Here is a 17,361-nt window from a genome sequence, read left to right as displayed (position 1 = left end):
TGCTAACAAATTTACTGGTGGGGTGGGGAGATGCATGCATTTTATAGCATTAACTGAGAAGCTTTTGCTTAACAGTTAATCGACTACACTATTACATCCCTAGTAAGTGGACTGCGTGAGTGACCCTCCTTCATCTCAATGGGCTGCAAGACTGTCATCACCAAGACAGTCTCCCAGGAGAGGGTAGTTTTGCTCACTGTGCCCGCATACCTAGAATGGCCATTGCGGGGGGGAGGGGGCATTAAACCTCAGCAGCGCTTGGATTGAATGCAGAGGGAGTGCATGGCTCTCCCAGACAATGCTGTGCAGTCAGCACCCGCCTCCCTTCACGTGACCTGGCTTTACATGCGTGATTTACCCTTTAGCGATTATGGTAGGAAAGAAGGTACACAGACAGAAACCAACCACCCCGCACATGGGCAACAGTAAACAAAATGCTTCATGGGTCGCACATAGAGCCCCGATGGGCGGCGTGGAGCCCGTGGGGTGGGCAGCAGGTTTCCCACCACTGCGCCGAATGGTACTGAAGCCACTGTTGCCAGAAAGTCATTTTTCTGGTGCAGCCGAGGCTTTGGATCAATGCAGAATGGGAGATGGTGGGGGCCTCCCCACTCCCAGGGCTGGTAATTCATTTTTCCCATGTAACCCACACAGCTAGTGTGGTTCACTGTCCCTTGCCTTGCCCCTTCTGGGGGTGTGACACCACCCCCACATCTTGCCCAGGGGCCCAGCAAGTCTGTCACTAGCCCTGGGCCAAGCTCACCTATTTGCCCCAATGAGGTTTTGATTCATATAGATAAACACTTTGGCTGTGTCTACACTGGCACAATCTCGGGCAAAAGCGGCGGCTCTTGAGCAAAAACTTTCTGCCTGTCTACACTGGCAGCGTGTTCTTATGCAAGTAAACTGACGTTCTAATGTATAAAATCAGGGTTTCTTGCATGAGAACTCTGAGGCTCCTGCTCAGGAGGAAGCCCTCTTACGCAAGAGCTCTTCCAGAAGAGGCCAGTGTAGACAGGCAACATGAATTTCTTGCGCAAGAAACCCCTATGGTTCAAATGGCCATCAGAGCTTTCTTGCACAAGAGAGTGTCTACACTGCCATGGATGCTCTTGCGCAAAAGCACATGCCAGTGTAGACGCTCTCTTCTGGAAGAGTTTTTCCAGAAGAACTTTTCCACAAAAGAGTTCTTGCGCGAGAAGCTGCCAGTATAGACGTAGCCCTAGGTGCTGGAACTGGGAGGGATGGGGGGAGAGGAGGAGTGCTGCAGCACCCCTGACCAGTGTTTCCGCTAAGATTTTTCCAACCACGAGCAGAGAGAGTTTTGGCTTGTGCACCAACATGGAGGTCACATGCTCTGGTTTGGATGTGTGCCACCGTGGCACCCCGTGTAATTAACACGCACACGTTTCTGGCCACCGGAGCAGACCCTGCCCCCACTGGCCATGTGGCAGGTCTTGTTCCCAGCCGCTGGAATAGACCCGCTCCCCTAGCCATGTGGCATGTCCCGTTCCAGGCTGCCGGAGCAGACACGCTGCCCACATGTGGCAAGTCCTGGCCCCAGCCACCAGAACAGGCCCTGCCCCACTCCCATGTGGCAGTCCCGGCCACCAAAGCAGGCCTCTCTCCACATCCCGCCATGTGGCCACAGCTGGTCCTGGCCTCCTGCCCCAGCAGCTCCCTCTCTATGTGAGAGCAGCTGCTCACACGGCTCTCCAGAGGAAGAGGAGGGGAGGGAGAATTTTTGTGTGCAGCTGTGCAGGCGCGCACCTTAGTGGGAACATTGCACCTGACTTGAAGTGGTTTCCATTATATACAGAGTTTCCAGTTTGGTTCATCAGCTCTCAGCACCCCCATTGTACAAATTATTCCAGCAGCTTGGGATGGAACCGGTTTCTAGGATGGCAGCAGGTCTTCACCGAAACCCTCACGTGGGACCTGCTTTCCAGCTGAGTGCAGGGGCTTCTGCAGCGGCCTGTTAATCCAGACTCCCACGTGTCTTTGGTGTAGCCCTATCTCCCGTCATCCTTGGACATCCTGTCACCACTAGCAGGCTGAGTGAAAAGCAAAAGGGCTGGCTGAATATCTGCCAAGAACACAGGCCAGGGGTGGGCAGCCTGTGGCCCACTGAGGTGGTGTGTGTGACTGGCTCCCAAGACATTTTGTTTACCATGGCCAGACCTGCCGATAGCAGGGGCAATTGCACAGGAGGCTGGTGTTTCAAAGGGGCCCAGAGCCCCCAGCCGCTGCAGCTGCTACTGTGACAGCAGTGGCGGCTGGAGCCCTGGGCCCCTTTGAATTGCTCCGCGTGGCTCTACGAGCTCTAGGGGAGCTAAGGACTGGCTGCCCTTTGCACCGCCCCCTGCTGCTTGAGGCTCCACCCCTTCTGGGGGGCATGGAGCTAGGCCTCCCCCCCCACAAAACTTGCCCCCAGGCCTGTGGTGGCTGTCGGCCCCACTGACTGTTGCCCACGTGCAGGGTTGCCAGATTGTGCAGGTTTAGGTCTGTGAAGTTTTTTTCTTACCAATATTACTAACGTGACACACAACGCAAGGGCATGTGATGGGGCGGGGGGTGGGTGCATGCTGATTGCACACAGCCGTGTGCTCCTTCTGCTGCCAATCAAAGCGCAGCTCCGGTGCAATCGGCGCATCCTGCAAATTGTGGATATGCAAGTGCAGTGAGCAAAACTATCCCAGGAGATCGTCTTGGTGACAAGCCTTGTGGCCCACTGTGACGGAGAGCCACTCATGCAGCCAACTCATTAGCCTGCATTGCCCCTCACTGGCACATGCAATGTAGGTAATGGCCTTGCAGGCCGGCCTGCCAGGAGCAGGCGAAAGGTGGTCCGACAGCTCTTTTATTCAGCTCCTTTCTGACCTCTCTAGCATTTGGCAGAGGGAGCTGGGAGGCCTGCTCCTTTTCCTCCCCTGCGTGGCCACCTCCGGGCACATCTCCACGGAGAGAGGGCAGAGTGTTTGCACCACTTTACAGCTTGCCTAGGAGCAGCGAGGGCTGACTCCCAACCTGTTTGCATCTGTCTCCCGGCTCCAGCCGGGCTAGGAGTGCAACGGAAAGTCCTTGGCCAGGAGCCTACCCACCAATAGGCTAATGTCCTAAACAGCTGTTGCAGCACCATATTTCACATCCACGCTTGACTCCGACATCAGGCTCGCTCTGCTACGAGCCTCAGCGGAGCCGCTCTTCCCCCCCGTGTTCTTCCCGCTTCTCCCGGGCTGGGAGCCTTTCCTTCCACGGGAAACCTTTCTCCTGCCGTTTCTCTGCCCCTTCTCGTTTCCTCCTTGCTCTCCTTCCTCGGGGACAGTGAACATGACGCATTTATGTAAAACCTTCAAGGTGAATGGGGCAGGGACTGGTCCCCAGGGTGGCACCAGTGTAACTGCCGGGGACTTAGCTAGTCCTGTTTATTCACTCGGCAGTGAATATCTCACCTGCCCGAGGGAAGATTTCATGGGAGGTGCATGAAACTCCAAGAGTTCAAGTCACTGAGTTTCCTCCAACTCTTCCCCTCTAGCTTAGGGTTTGCCCCATTCAGGGAGGGGATGGAGGATTTGTCCCTCCTGCTTACAGAGGTGTCGTGAGTTCCACTGGGAAATCCTGGTGCACCCGCTCAGAGGCCCAGGGCCTCTTGCTGCCGGCATGGCTCCATCTGGGATTCCGCTTGCATCGATTCACCACCCACAAGCCAAGGGAAATTCGTAGCTCCCTTGGATGGACTCTGGGCTCTTTGTGCAGATTCCCTGCTTTCTTCTTGGCCTCCACATACAAAGAGCCTGGGAAGGAGAAGCCTGACCTGGCAATGTAGGTGCATTCTGCAGGCTGCGCCAGCTGAGCCTTTAGGTTCCCCTAGGGTTACCAGATGGTTTAAAAAAAATACTGGACACACTTGATCTCAGATCTGGGGCAGGGGGGGGGGGAGCGGGGCTGGCCGGGAGGAGGTCAGGGGGAGCAGGGCTGGCCGGGAGAGATCGGGGGGGGGGTGGGAACTGGCCGGCGGGAAGCAGGACTGGCCAGGAGGGGGTTGGGGGAGTGGCGGGGCGGGAACCAGCCGGCGGGGAGCGGGGCTGGCCCAGGTGCACACAGATTCCGGGGTGCTCCCCGTCCTGCATGGTCCTGGCAGGGCGCATGGGCAAGTCTGATCCCAGGGATTCCATCCCACTCCCACTCCCCTCCTCTCTACTGCGTGCTTGCGTACGGCCTGGCGGGTAGACACACTCACGCAGTGTGAGCACATCTACCAACCAGGCAGTGCGCAACAACGTACTGATACTCATGATAATAAAACGTAATTAGAAAATACTGGTATGTAAATGTCCGGTATTTTCTCAATTTGTTTCCTGGACAGAAAGCTCAAATACCGGACTGTCCGGTTCAAAACCGGACACCTGGCAACCTTAGGTTCCCCATGGGACAGGATCTTGCTCCCAGTGTCAGAAGGCTTTGCCACTGATATCAAGGGGAGCAGCGTTAGGCTTATGGCCTGTAGGTGTCCGGAAATCCCTGGGAGAATGTCTTTCCAAACTGTGTCTAAGCTGTGCTTTGACAGGCCCTTCTCAAGCTGAAGTATTGTGTTTCCTTCCAGTTGTTCCTATGGAGGAGCAAGTGCAACACCGACAGGCGGAGCCGAACCCGGGACATCTGGAGCTCAGTGTATGAGCCTCTACAATGCGAGCAAAAAGCCAGCTGCCTCTCAGGCTGTAGAGCTCACTCCTACTTTCTTTCTCTGTAAGTGAGCTAAGTGCTACTACATGGGACAGCACACTGCACCCAGAAGGTGTGTGGGTTACACAAGGGTATTGGGAGGGAAATGAAGGCAGCAGCGTGTAGAGTTTTTGTGCTCTTTGCAATATATTGGAGCCATCTAAATTGGTCTTGTGGTACTGAGGAGGGATATGGCCGCTGACATATTTTTATCGGGGATTTTATTTCTGTTGGCTTCATCTACAAGAAATACCGTTTCCTCCTTCCTGAGCCGACGCCGAGCGAGGGGGAGAGACAGGCTGCAGATGTGAGCTCTGCGCAGCAGTCACAAAGCCCGGTGAAGGAAGGCACCCGGAGCCACCTCAAGCAAGTAAGCAGCAAACTTTTAAAAAAGGGTGTCAGGAAACAGCACAGAAAATTAAGGCCGAGGCCAAAAATAAAACCCATCTGATTAGCACCAGAGCTTCCAGCCCCCTGAATCTCCTTGGGCTCGGGAGATAAAAAGCCCCTTTTAACTTCCTTTGCTTAGAGTTATTGGCGTTCAGCGCAGTGAGGAGGAATCCGCAGCCAGGGGTTTGCCTCTGATCTTGGGTGGTTTGCATTCGCTTTAATAACTACCCTTGCTAACCATCCTATAGATGCACGCACATACATATTTTCTTTCTCAGTCTCTCTCTCACACACACACAAACGTGCGCGCGCATACACACACACACACAGAGTAAAAAGCTTTGAGATCCCAGCATAAAAGGCATTATATATAGGCCACAATTCATTCCATGCTGTGGCCCTTTGTGCTGCTCTGGGCATGTAAAATGGGCTCACATGCTCCCTGTAGATTTCCCTTGAGGGCAAGAAGGGATTTTCCCCACCTGGTATAGAGCAGTGTTTCTCAACCTTTTTTTATAAAGTACCCCTTTAAAAATAAAATCCCAGTACCTACAGTTTTCAGACACAAGTTTTTTTTTTCTACCATTGCAACACATTTGTTTAAACAACTTAATTGTAGCCAGGAGGATGATGAAATTTTGGGTGTAAAAAGTACAAAAATAATAAAGCGCTGGAAAACTTAAAACAAAAATTCAGTTTTCTCCACATTTCAGTTGTGTTGACGTACCCCCAGACTTCTCTCGAGTATCCCTAAGGGTACTCGTAGCAGTGGTTGAGAAACACAGGTATAGAGCACGCATCATGGCATCCCACTGGGTCCCAACATACGGGACATGGCTAGAGGACACTGCTCTATCTATGCTGTGCATTTAGAGTGCCAGGACCAATGAATGCGATTTAGAGCAAACCTGGTACTACCTCTGAGCTGTGTCATGGACCTATACTCATCAAAAGCCAGAGTCAGAGTCGCAAGGTGGCTTAAAGACCTCCAGATCAGCTACTAGAAGTGGGCCTCATCCTCCCTGATTGGATCCACCTTGTCATCTCTAGCCTGATTCTGGCCTGCATATTTATACCTGCCTCTGGAAATTTCCACTACATGCATCTGACGAAGTGGGTCTTTGCCCACGAAAGCTCCAACACTCCAGTTAGTCTATAAGGTGCCACAGGACTCCTCGCTGCTTTTGCAGATTCAGACTAACACTGCTACCCCTCTGATAGGTGGCTTAAAGCCACTTTGGCCCTTGCTTCAGTCTTATGCTCAATGCAGAGCTACCAGGACACAGAATCTAGCCTTAGGAACAGAGGTGAAAGGAAGCAGGTGCACATGGTGCGTAGCTCTGGCAAGAGCTGGCTGAGCTGTGGCAAAAGCCAGCAGGGAGCTATTTAAAGAGCTGGCAGGGACCTGGGTTGCAATAGGCCAGTGCCTGTAAGAAATGTTAAGGTACTTTCGCCTCTGCTTAGGCATGGAAAGGACTGTGTCCAAAATGGTTCAGAATGCTGTAAGTCAAATCCTGAGGCGCTCAGTCCATCCCAATGCAGGTACAGCGGATGGTGACTATAGGATATGGCTCTGTAATCGTGCCATGATTGTGAATGGCATGATTTGCATCCATGACTTTATGGCATTGTTAATGAGAGACACTCTTATTGCCCTCTTCTCTGCTAGGAAAGAGCACCCAAGTAGACAAAGGATGAATAGTGATTTTCCAGCCCTGGTAGGACATTATGGTAGCATCTTGAGAAAATAGTGAGCCAAATTTCTCCATTGTCCATTGAAGTCAGTGGAGTGGCCTCCAGGGTGGTTCTGATTCACATTCCCCCACCTTTCATAAAATCATAGAATCCTAGAACTGGAAGGGACCTCGAAAGGTCATCAAGTCCAGGCCCCTGCCCTCCTGTCAGGACCAAGCACTGTAGACCATCCTTGATAGATGTCTATCCAACCTGCTCTTAAATATCTCCAGTGATGGAGATTCCACAACCTCCCGAGGCAATTTATTCCACTGTTTTACCACCCTGACAGTTAGGAAGTTTTCCTCAATATCCAACCTAAACCTCCCTTCCTGCAGTTGAATCCCATTGCTTCTTGTCCTGTCCTCAAAGGCCAAGGAGAACAATTTTTCTCCCTCCTTCTTGTAACACCCTTTTAGATACTTGAAAGCTGTTCTTTTGTCATCCCCTCTTCCTCCTCCAGTGTTTAGTCCTTTGTCCTTGTGCAGCCTCTTGTGTTCAGCGATCCCAAGTATTGATGTAGCCATCCTATCATCAGCTGGCTCCCACGGCTGCTTCTATATGCCACCACTCGCCTGCTTGCCATAGACAGCTGATGGCAATGCTACTTTAGCTCAAGTGGGTGGGGGGGGGGGCAGCCTGTGTTTTCTCACCTTCGGAGCACGCACGCCTGAGTCCACTATTGCCATGAAGTTCTGAGTAGCCATGGTGCAAAGTTCCCACTGGCTACTGGAGGAGTATTAGTCCTATTTTACACATAAGGAAACTGAGACAGAGAAGACCTAAATGACTTACCCACCTCCCCCAAAAGTCAGTGACAGAGCTGAGAATAAACTCTGGTGTTCTGAACTGCTTCTCTCCAGGGGAATCTACGGGGGGCATTTGTGCCCCTTTTACATGCCCAGAGCAGCACAAAGGGCCATGGCATGGAATGGATTGTGGCCCATATATAATGCCTTTTATGCTAGGATCTCAAAGCTCTTTAATGAGACAGACAGACAGACAGACAGACTATTATCCAGGATGGGTAGGAATGGTGTCCCTAGCCTCTCTTTCTCTGCAAGTGGGAGGCAGGGGAGGGATCATGTGAGGATTACCTGTTGTGTTCCCTCCCTCTGGGGCATCTGGTATTGGCCACTGTCGGCAGACTGGATACTGGGCTAGATGGACCTTTGGTCTCACCCAGTATGGCCATTCTTATGGAAGAGCGAGCGAGAATGTGGCATTCTGAACTGCTTGTCCTAGCAAAGGGAGGACTGGAAGGAGCCGTGTTCAGTGGAGCATCTGTGCTGCTGTAGAAGCATCAGGGAAGGGGTGGTAGGAACTAGCACTGATTTCCCCCCGGCTCAGGATACCGCCTGTCACTGGTAACCCTGCACAGTTTATTTCTGTGGGGTGGCCTTCAGATGAAAGGCCACCCCACAGAAATATTTGGCCTTTCATGGCCTTCAGACATGTGAAACCCCGCATCAATGTGAAACAGTGCCATCCGTTCACAACACATCCCCTGAACGTCGAAGGGGACTGATTGCGGCAGCCTTCCTAGCCAGAGAAATCTGTGATGTGTTGCACATTTTGCAGCCATCTTCCCCTTACCCTCAATGTTTGGTTTTAAATGCACCTCTGTTTCCCAGCTGGAGAGAGGAAAGGCTGGGAAGTGCATATGAATCCGTGTGGCCCGGCGTCTGCGTCTTTCTAGGTTAGTCTGTGCTGGCAAAAGTGAGGTGGGCTCTGCAAATGTGTGTGTGAGCAGAGAAATGGGCTAAAGAGGGGACGGAGCCCGCTATAGTCTTTTTTCTTTGCCTTTCCCTGCCAATATAATCAAAATAGCTCACTGACACGTAATAAAATAAAATCCAGAATCCAAAAGCCTTCCTCCCCTTTCGCTATGTGTCTGGATGCCATTCCTTGAAGCTGAACTGAAAAAGCCAGGGCTGGTTTGTTTGTTTTTAACTTTATTTTGAAGTGAGAAATATGAATGATGGTGGAGAAGGTGGGAGAGGAGAACCGAGCAATGGTAGATAAGATACCAGCAGAACAAAGACCAACACTATTGGATAAGTTGGGTCCTACTCTCTTTTTTTCTTGCTTAGCGCAGATAGGTGAAGCTTATCGCTTCATCTGCCCCAAGCATACATGCGTGTGTGTTTTTTCAATTAGAAGTGGTTTGCCTCTCCCCTCCATCAGTTTCCATTTAAGATTGCTTTCCATCACAGCCCTAGTTCCCCAAGCTGCCAAAGAGCAAATGCAAGAAGCATCAAGTGGCCTTTTACAATGTGGCAGGGATGCCAGATGCACAAAAGAATCATAGAATATTAGGGTTGGAAGAGACCTTGGGAGGTCATCTAGTCCTAAGGGGGGGGGGGGTAAATACTGGCCTAGCGGCCAGATCCAGTTTCCCAGAGTTAGTCCCTGGCGGGCTGCTGCCACTATATATTTGCCTGCGCCTCTGCAGGTACTGGAGATTGCAGGTGCCATTGGCCATGGATCCCTGTTCCTGGCCACTGGGAGTTGCGGGAAGTGGTATCCCAGTCCCAGTTGGGATTTTCTATGGGTGAAAATTACAATTCCCAACCAGTTCTATTCCTGAGTGTCCAAGCCACAACAAGTGTTGATGTGGAAGCTCTATGCCTCTGAAAACCATGCCAATTCTATGTCATGAGCATACATCCCATTGGGCAATGAAATTTGACTGGAAGGTGTTGCTTGGAGCTTTCTTAGATTTGGGATGACCACACAAATGTTTTATTTAATTATAGTTGTATCAGATCTCATACTAAAAACATACTAAGGGTTTCTTTAATATCTTGCATTCTAGGAAGGTTCTCAAAATCATAAGGTATATTAGTGCCCCCCCCCCCAATATCCTCTCTGAGGTACAGTCATGGATCTTCCCTCTTGAAGAAATTTGGATTTTTTAGAGAAAGTCACTAGTTCTACCCCCCAAACAAATGGGATTTTAAAGCTCCAGAACTATATTTAAAACTTTTTGGAAGAGCTCCCACTCACAAAGGTCATTCACGACTTTCAGCTCCAAAGCATACATTTCTGGTAGCTGGTAGCAGTAGTAGATCGTTATCCCCCACAGGCCAGTCACTAGAGAGAAATATGCCACACTTGATCAGTGTGTTGCATTATTATCCCCATTTTAGAGACAAGGAAACTGGGGCACAGAGGTTAAAGTGATTTGCTCAAAAGGTCAGTGAGATTATGCCAAAGCCAGGAACTGAGATCAGGAATCCTGCTGGCTTTCCAATTCTTTAGCCACAAGACCACTGAATATATTCTACAATTTATATAAACAGAGATATATGCAAAAGTTTGCATTTTTTTCCTTTTAGTCTGTCTCAGAAATCTTTAATAAAGTTCATAAGTAATGTTTGGGGTATCCACATCCTGCACCTTTAGAGGGCTGAAAATAAATCTCATAATCTAATACTTTTCATTTTGGTTTAATAAGACTTTAATGACATAGAGCTAAAATCTCCCCCTATAACAGGCAAATGACCTCTCTTGTGGTCAGCAGGTTTCATGCATATGCCTTTGAGAACAGGAGTTGCACCATTTTTATTAACTACAGGCTGGACCTCCCTGATCCGGGACGTGAGCGGTCCTGAACCAAAGAGTTTGCCAGACCAGGGGAGGTCAGTGCTCCCCTGCTGGCTGCCCCGTGCCTTGGCTCCTCTCCCTGGGGCTTCCAAGTTTGGGGCTTCTACCTTGCAATCCCACTCGCTGCTGCCAGAGTTTGCCAGAGTTCCCCTGCCAGGTCGCCCGGCCTCCATCAGCCCCACTGACACTGAGGGTTCTCTAGGGCTCTCTGGCCAATGCTCTTCTGCCGTCACCTAACGCGGGAGTTCCCTAGCTGGGGCACCTGGCCACCCAGCCCACTGCTGCTGAGTGTTTCATGAGTTTCCCTGGCTCGGGCTGCCTGGCTGCCACCAGCCCCACGGCCGGGGCCAGTCCTGCTCCTGTGGGGGGTTCCCTGGCCCAGGGCTCTGCAGCTGCTATCAGGCCGGGCTAATTCTGGGGGTTCCCTGGCCAGGGTGGGGGCTCTCCATTCCCCACCTGGACCTGCTGATGCTGGGGTTCCCCAGCCGCATTCAGGGCTCCCCAGCCACCGCCTGGCTCAGCCACTGCTGACTCAGACAGAGCTCCCCAGTCCTAAGATAAATGATCACAAATTAAAGCAAAATAAAAGGTGAGTGATGATGAGAAGGGAGGGAATCACAGATCAGAGAATGTTCCAGCTATCACCTTCCTCCAAAATCATGCATACATGTGCATATATAATGTACTATTTAAGGTGTATTACATATCCCCCTCCATGTCTGATCCATGTCCCCAAGCTCCAGGACTTGAAGCGGTAGAGGGCCATACTTTTGGTCTGGATGTTCTCCCAGTAGAATCCTTGGTGTTTTCTAAGATTACAGACACCACACATGATACCTTCCAAAGCACAACCTTTTAAAGTGGCAGGAGCAAAATAGCTGATCATCCCTAAACAAGTGGAAGAATCAGGAGCAGTGAGCCATCCCTACAGCAATCTCTTTCTACAGAGGTAGTGCAGGGGCATCCTTGATTGAAACAGAGTTATCATTGAAACCTGTTATTTCCATGTCATGTCTTACTCTGCTTGTAATTTTGTTGTAATTACCAACAGTAACCATTGTTTGAAAAGGAGGCAGCAGAGAGTTTTCATTAAAGTTGGTGAAAATATTTCTCATAGGTGGCATGTATAAAATGCTGAAGTTTCTGGGAATTCTTTTGCATAGCATATATGAGAGAGAGGGAGAGAGAGAGAGATTCATCTTTGATAAAATTCCACCCTAGTCAATGGATGAAACATAAAGAAGCAGCAGCAAAAGCTCTAATAATATAAAATTATAGAAATAATAGGCAAAAGGGAGACAAAATAGGTGTAATTTGCAGGCTGAGGTTAAAAAAAGCCCATCAATACTTCATCCTGCATAGAGTTATTTTGAACACATCCCACAGTTGTATTTAGCCAGTGTAATTAGTCAGTTCAGCTTTTCATGGCAAAAATCTGGACGTGTCACATTCCTTCCTCACGTAGCTCCATTGACTTTGATGGAGTTGAATTAAGGATTAATTTGCTCCTTTGTGTCAAGGGATGTATTTGTCCGGCAGATGTAAAGCCACGAGTATTCAGAAGGATGTGGGAGGCTGAGTCGCGGCATTGCCATGTGTCAAAGGTGAGATTTAACTTTGGCTAGGATAAAGTGGGAGAAGGGAAGAGGCATTGAAAAATAGACACCTGCCCTCTGTGGTGCTGGTTGCGTTGGTCAGAAGAAGGCACCAGTCCTGATTTTGGTGGAGATCTTGTAGGTGTGAAGGATCTCTAGTAATCCAACCCATATGGGCAATTTGTGGTACTCAGAATTAGCACTTCATCCCTGTGATCCAATTGCCAGCTTATGTTGCCACACATTTTTCACCTCTGTCTATACAGGCTCATGTGCCTGTATGGTGTTAGAGGTACAACTGGGTTCAAAATTTTTTGATTAATAATTTTTGTTGAAATATGATTAATCTAAACTGAAATTGTGAAATAGTCAAGTTTGATGAATTTCCTAACTTGAAAAAAATGTTGAGAAAACCAGTTTTTAAACCGTCAAAAACATAGTTTTAATATATTTGAACCAAAAAGAGGCCTGTTTTCCAATTTTAAACCAATTTTTGATGTGAAGCTTAACAAACTGAAAAAAAGATTTTGAAAAGAAAAAAGAGAAAAAAGTCAACATTTGAACAAAATATTTTGATCGATCTGAAATGAAAAAGAGCAGTTTTTTTGGTTTGTGAATATTTTTGAGATTTTTGATTTTTCATCCCAGTTCAAAATGGGAAAGAAATTCAATCTCTCAAAAATATTCTTGGGTCAGGAACTCTTTCTGCCCTGCTCTCCTTGGAAGAGCTGCATTAGTATCTCCTACTCTTCATTAAACTGATGCAAAATATTCAGTGCTGCTCACATGAAGCCTTTTAGTGCCTGGGAATAAAGTGTGCAAGAGCTTGATCTATGCCCAATATCTCCAATTCTTTGCAACTTAGCCATCTCAAGTGATACTGAAGCTACAAGAAAATATTGAGAAATGGTCACATTTCAATTTAAGTTGCTGGGACAGACTTAAATCCATTAAGATGCCTATTACTCCTCAGACAGTATATGAGACCTATCCTCTCCTTCATTGTTTTACAAATAGATTGTTAATGTCTCAGACAATTTCGGTGGAATAATAAGAACCTAAGTATATTGATGGATCAACTTTATCTCCCTAAGTATCAAGGTGGAATGAATTTCCCTAATGCCTTCCAATGCCATTTATCTCTTATCATGAAGCAGAGACTATATTGGTTTGATAGAAAAGAAAGAGCAGAAGAAAACCTCCAGCTCCCAGTATGGCTAAAATATATTTCAAAGCTATTTCTAGTCTGTATACTGATAGGGCAAGAGACTTTGTGTCATCTCAGACATCATCCTGGATGGGGTAATTGAATCTGGACCCATCTGAACTTCTGCCAACTTTGGAGAAGGTCGGCTCCAGATTCCTGAGTTGGCCCCGGATACGTGAGTCAGCCCTCTCTCTGTTAATAACAAGTACTAATTTGCATCCTTTTCTGTGGGTGATATATTACCTAAATGCCATCCTACAGCTTCAAGGTCTTACAAAGTGCCCCACAGAGCCACAATCTCCCTGTTGCTGCATGGGGGTGACAAAGCCGTGGTAGTCTCAATCAACAAGCCCTTTTAGAAATCAAATACAGCTGCGTGCCTTTATCATGTATGAATACCAGGTAGGACTCATGGGCACCAGGCAAATTACGATGGCACCAGTATTCCCTATCAGCTGAGTGCTTGGGTGGCCACCCAGGAGAGATTCCAAAACTGCCCAGCTGATTAGCAGAGTGCCCATAGCCAATAGTGGTGCACATGCTGCAGTGTGCATCACAAAATTTATTCCACACACAGATGGAAACTATTAGAGGGAACAATCTATGGCACCCTTCGCAATGGAGGATGCCCCATTGAATTTCTTGGTACGCAGCCACTGAAGATATTAACAAAGCAGGTGAAGGGTGCCTTGTGTGAAACAGCAGTAGCTCTTTGGTGCACAATTTTCTCCCTCAACGTAGTGTCGGTTGCTGGAAAAACAAAAAATGTTTTTTAAATAAGCTGTTGAACCACCATTTTTTGTTTTTCTAGCAACCGACACTACGTTGAGGGAGAAAATTGTGCACCTAGATGGGGTGCTTCTCTTCAGGCAGACTGTTAAAATGAGGGGAGGAGTGACCAGATAGCAAGTGTGAAAACTGGGCACAGGTGATAAGAGGGGAGGAGGAGGGCGGAGAGACTGGCTGGGCCCCTGGGCAAGGTGAGTGGGGGTGAGGGGCAGCTCTGTGTTCCCAGAAGGGGCTGGGCTGGAGGCAGACAGCCTTCAGGAGCATGCCACCTTGCGCCCGCCCCCTCAGTGAGCCCTCAGAGCCACCAGGAGCGTGCCACGCAGCACTCCGGTGACAATTTAAAGGGCCTGGGGCTCTGGATGCCCCCACTACTACAGCAGGGTCCGGGAGCCCTGGGCCTCGGGGCAACACCCCTTTTTGCCCTTCCCCATCAGCCGGCCTGGATACAGGGCAATAGGGCCTAGATAAGACAAAGCCCCAAATATCAGGATTGAGCCATTAAAATCAGGACAGTTGGTCAGCTTAGGATGGCTTAACTCTGGACCCAGTTGGCAGGGAATCCATCACCCGCCCGCCAGGACTGTATCTCTGGAGCAGCCCTGTGTGTTGTTTTAGCAAGGCCAGTGACGTTCACGTGCGTCGGTGCGTAGAATGCCAGGCCCGGTGGGCTGTCTGTGGACACTTCTGGTGCCAGGGCTCTTTTTGGTCAGAGGAAGGGACTTTAGTGGATCTTCTCCCTTCTCCTCCACCCCACGGACAGGCCAGACGTGGCTGCAGCATTCAGGAAGGCCTGTGGCGCTCTGGAGCCCCCCCTCTCTCCCCCAGACACAACGCAGTCACAAATAGCTCCTCATAAAAGGGCTGTAAAAGCGTGCTGCCCAGAACAGCGAGGCGGGCTTGCAAGGAGCCCCCAGGGGCTGGCCATAAACAAGGCTTGGTTGGCAGAGGTGCAGCCCTGTGGGTTGCAGGGAGACGAGGGCGGGGAGAGGGAATGTTTTCTGTGGGACTCAGGGGCCAGCCTTGCAGCTCACTCGGCTGCTCTCTGGGGGAGGTATTCCAGCGAGGCAGGGGTTAAAAACCTCCCCCCTCGCCAGCAGGCAGCAGACAAGCCACCAGCTCCCCCTGTGCCTGTAAATGCGCTTGGCCAGTAAACAGTTCACTTGATATCGGGTTTTTCCAGGAAGCCTCGATCCCCCCCGCGCCGGTCAGATGAAAGGCGAGCGGGATCGATCTGCCCGCGGGGGAGGCGCGGTGCGCGCCGTCTGGAGCTGGCGGCCGGGCGGAGGCAGGCGGCGCTGGGGCTCCAGGCGGTAGCGGCGGGAGGGGGAAGGAGAGCGGCGGCTCCAAGCGGGAGGTCCGCGACGGACGGCAGCAGCCGCCGGGGAGCTGTCAGAGCGGAGCCGGGCGGCTGGGGAGGGGAGGGGAATGAAATGCAGTAGAAGAGCTGGAGTTGGCGGGGAGCACACACATCCTCTCCCGCCCCTCCACCCACCCCCCCCCCCACACACACACACCCTCCTCTCTCTCCCGCCCCCCACAGACAGACACACACACACACCCTCTCTCTCCACCACAAAAACACAATCCTCTCTCCTCCTCCCCTCCCGACAAACACACACTTTCTCCCCCCCCCACACACACACACACCCTCTCTCCTGCCCCTCCACCACACACAAACACACTCTCCTCTCTCTCCTGCCCCCCCACAGACACACATATACTCCAACTCTCTCCCCACCACAAACACACACCCCTCTCTCCCCACCACAAACACACACTTTCTCCCCCCCAGACACATACACACACACCCTCTCTCCTGCCCCTCCACCACACACACACACAAACACACTCTCCTCTCTCTCCTGCCCCCCCACAGACACACATATACACCAACTCTCTCCCCACCACAAACACACACCCCTCTCTCCCCCCACCACAAACACACACACTTTCTCCCCCCAGACACATACACACACACCCTCTCTTCTGTCCCTCCACACACACACACACACACACACACACACACACACTCTCCCCTCCTGCCCCCCACAGACACACACATACACTGTCTCTCTCCCCACCACAAACACACACACCATCTCTCCCATCCCCAGACAGATGCTCACATCCTCTCTCCCTCCACAAACACCCCTCCTCGCTCTTCCTGCAAACAAGCACACACTTTCTCTCCCCCAGACACATACGCACCCTCTCTCCTGCCTCCACACCCTTTCTCTCTACTCCCCCACACACTCTCTGTCTCTCCCACCCCCCCACAGACAAGTATCAGAGGGGTAGCCGTGTTAGTCTGAATCTGCAAAAGCGACGAGGAGTCCTGTGGCACCTTATAGACTAACTGAAGTGTAGGAGCATAAGCTTTCGTGGGCAAAGACCCACTTCGTCAGATGCATGTACTCCCACATGTACCCCCACAGACAGACACACATACCCTCTCCCCCTCCCACTCTCTCTCCCCCCACAAAAGCCCCTTCTCTCCTGTCCCCACAGACACACACACACACCCTCTCCCCACCACAAACACACACATCCTCTCTCTCCAGCCCCCCCACATACACCTCCTCTCTCCTGCACCCACAACCTCTCTCTCTTCCCCTCACACAAACACACACCTCCTTTCTCCCCCCCCCCACAGACCCACACACACAAACATGCACACACAACCTCTCCCGCTTCCCTTGTATATGAAGTGGGGCCAATACCCCAGGAGGCAGGAAGGAGCCTGTTTCTTTCAATCCTGGGGGGAATTCTGCAATTTTAGTGTGGCTCCAAACGCAACAATTGCAGAATGCCCCCGACACTATCCCTGTAAGCTGTGCGCCTGTGCGGCCTCTCGGGAGAGATTCAAATGCCACCCAGCTGATTAACAGAGCACCCACAGCTAGGTTTTGAGTTTCTGTTGGTGGTGCACATTTGCACGTGCCTTGGTGTAATAAATATTTATTCTGCACATGGATGGAAAAGATTGGAGGGAACATTGCTTGGGACCCCAGCGCTGCACCCCTTCCCTCCCACAGTTAAGGCTCCTTCATCTTCAGTCAAGGACTAGCATCTTTGTTGCCTGCTTCTCCCCAAACTTTTGGACCCTTTTGTTCGTGGCTGGACTCTGGGGGGCCTGTGGGTTTGGCTAGGAGCAATACCCGGGATTTCTGACATTTTTGTCTGAGGCTTCTAGGGAAATCACCCTGGGAAATGGTTTCACATGAGCTCTCTCTCCTAATCACAGTTGCAAACAGGACTGGAACAGGTTCCTCCTGGCATTTTGTTGTGTGCTCCCGGACATGCGGTGGGGGGGGA

General features: G+C 50.6%; 1 protein-coding gene across 1 annotated transcript in view; it reads left to right on the top strand.

The window, feature by feature from the left end:
• The window catches only part of SAMD11 (sterile alpha motif domain containing 11), a 397,470-nt gene that overhangs the window by 70,700 nt on the left and 309,409 nt on the right, over positions 1-17,361 (top strand). Inside the window, exon 5 of the mRNA XM_075906866.2 lies at positions 4,604-5,092. The gene's annotated coding sequence lies outside the window, so the exon portion shown is untranslated. The remainder of the gene's footprint in view (positions 1-4,603; positions 5,093-17,361) is intronic.

This window comes from Pelodiscus sinensis, chromosome 24, assembly GCF_052426305.1.
Source record: "Pelodiscus sinensis isolate ZL-2025 chromosome 24, ASM5242630v1, whole genome shotgun sequence".
In the NCBI taxonomy this organism is placed as follows: domain Eukaryota; kingdom Metazoa; phylum Chordata; order Testudines; family Trionychidae; genus Pelodiscus; species Pelodiscus sinensis.
This window is presented reverse-complemented; position numbering and strand designations above follow the sequence as displayed.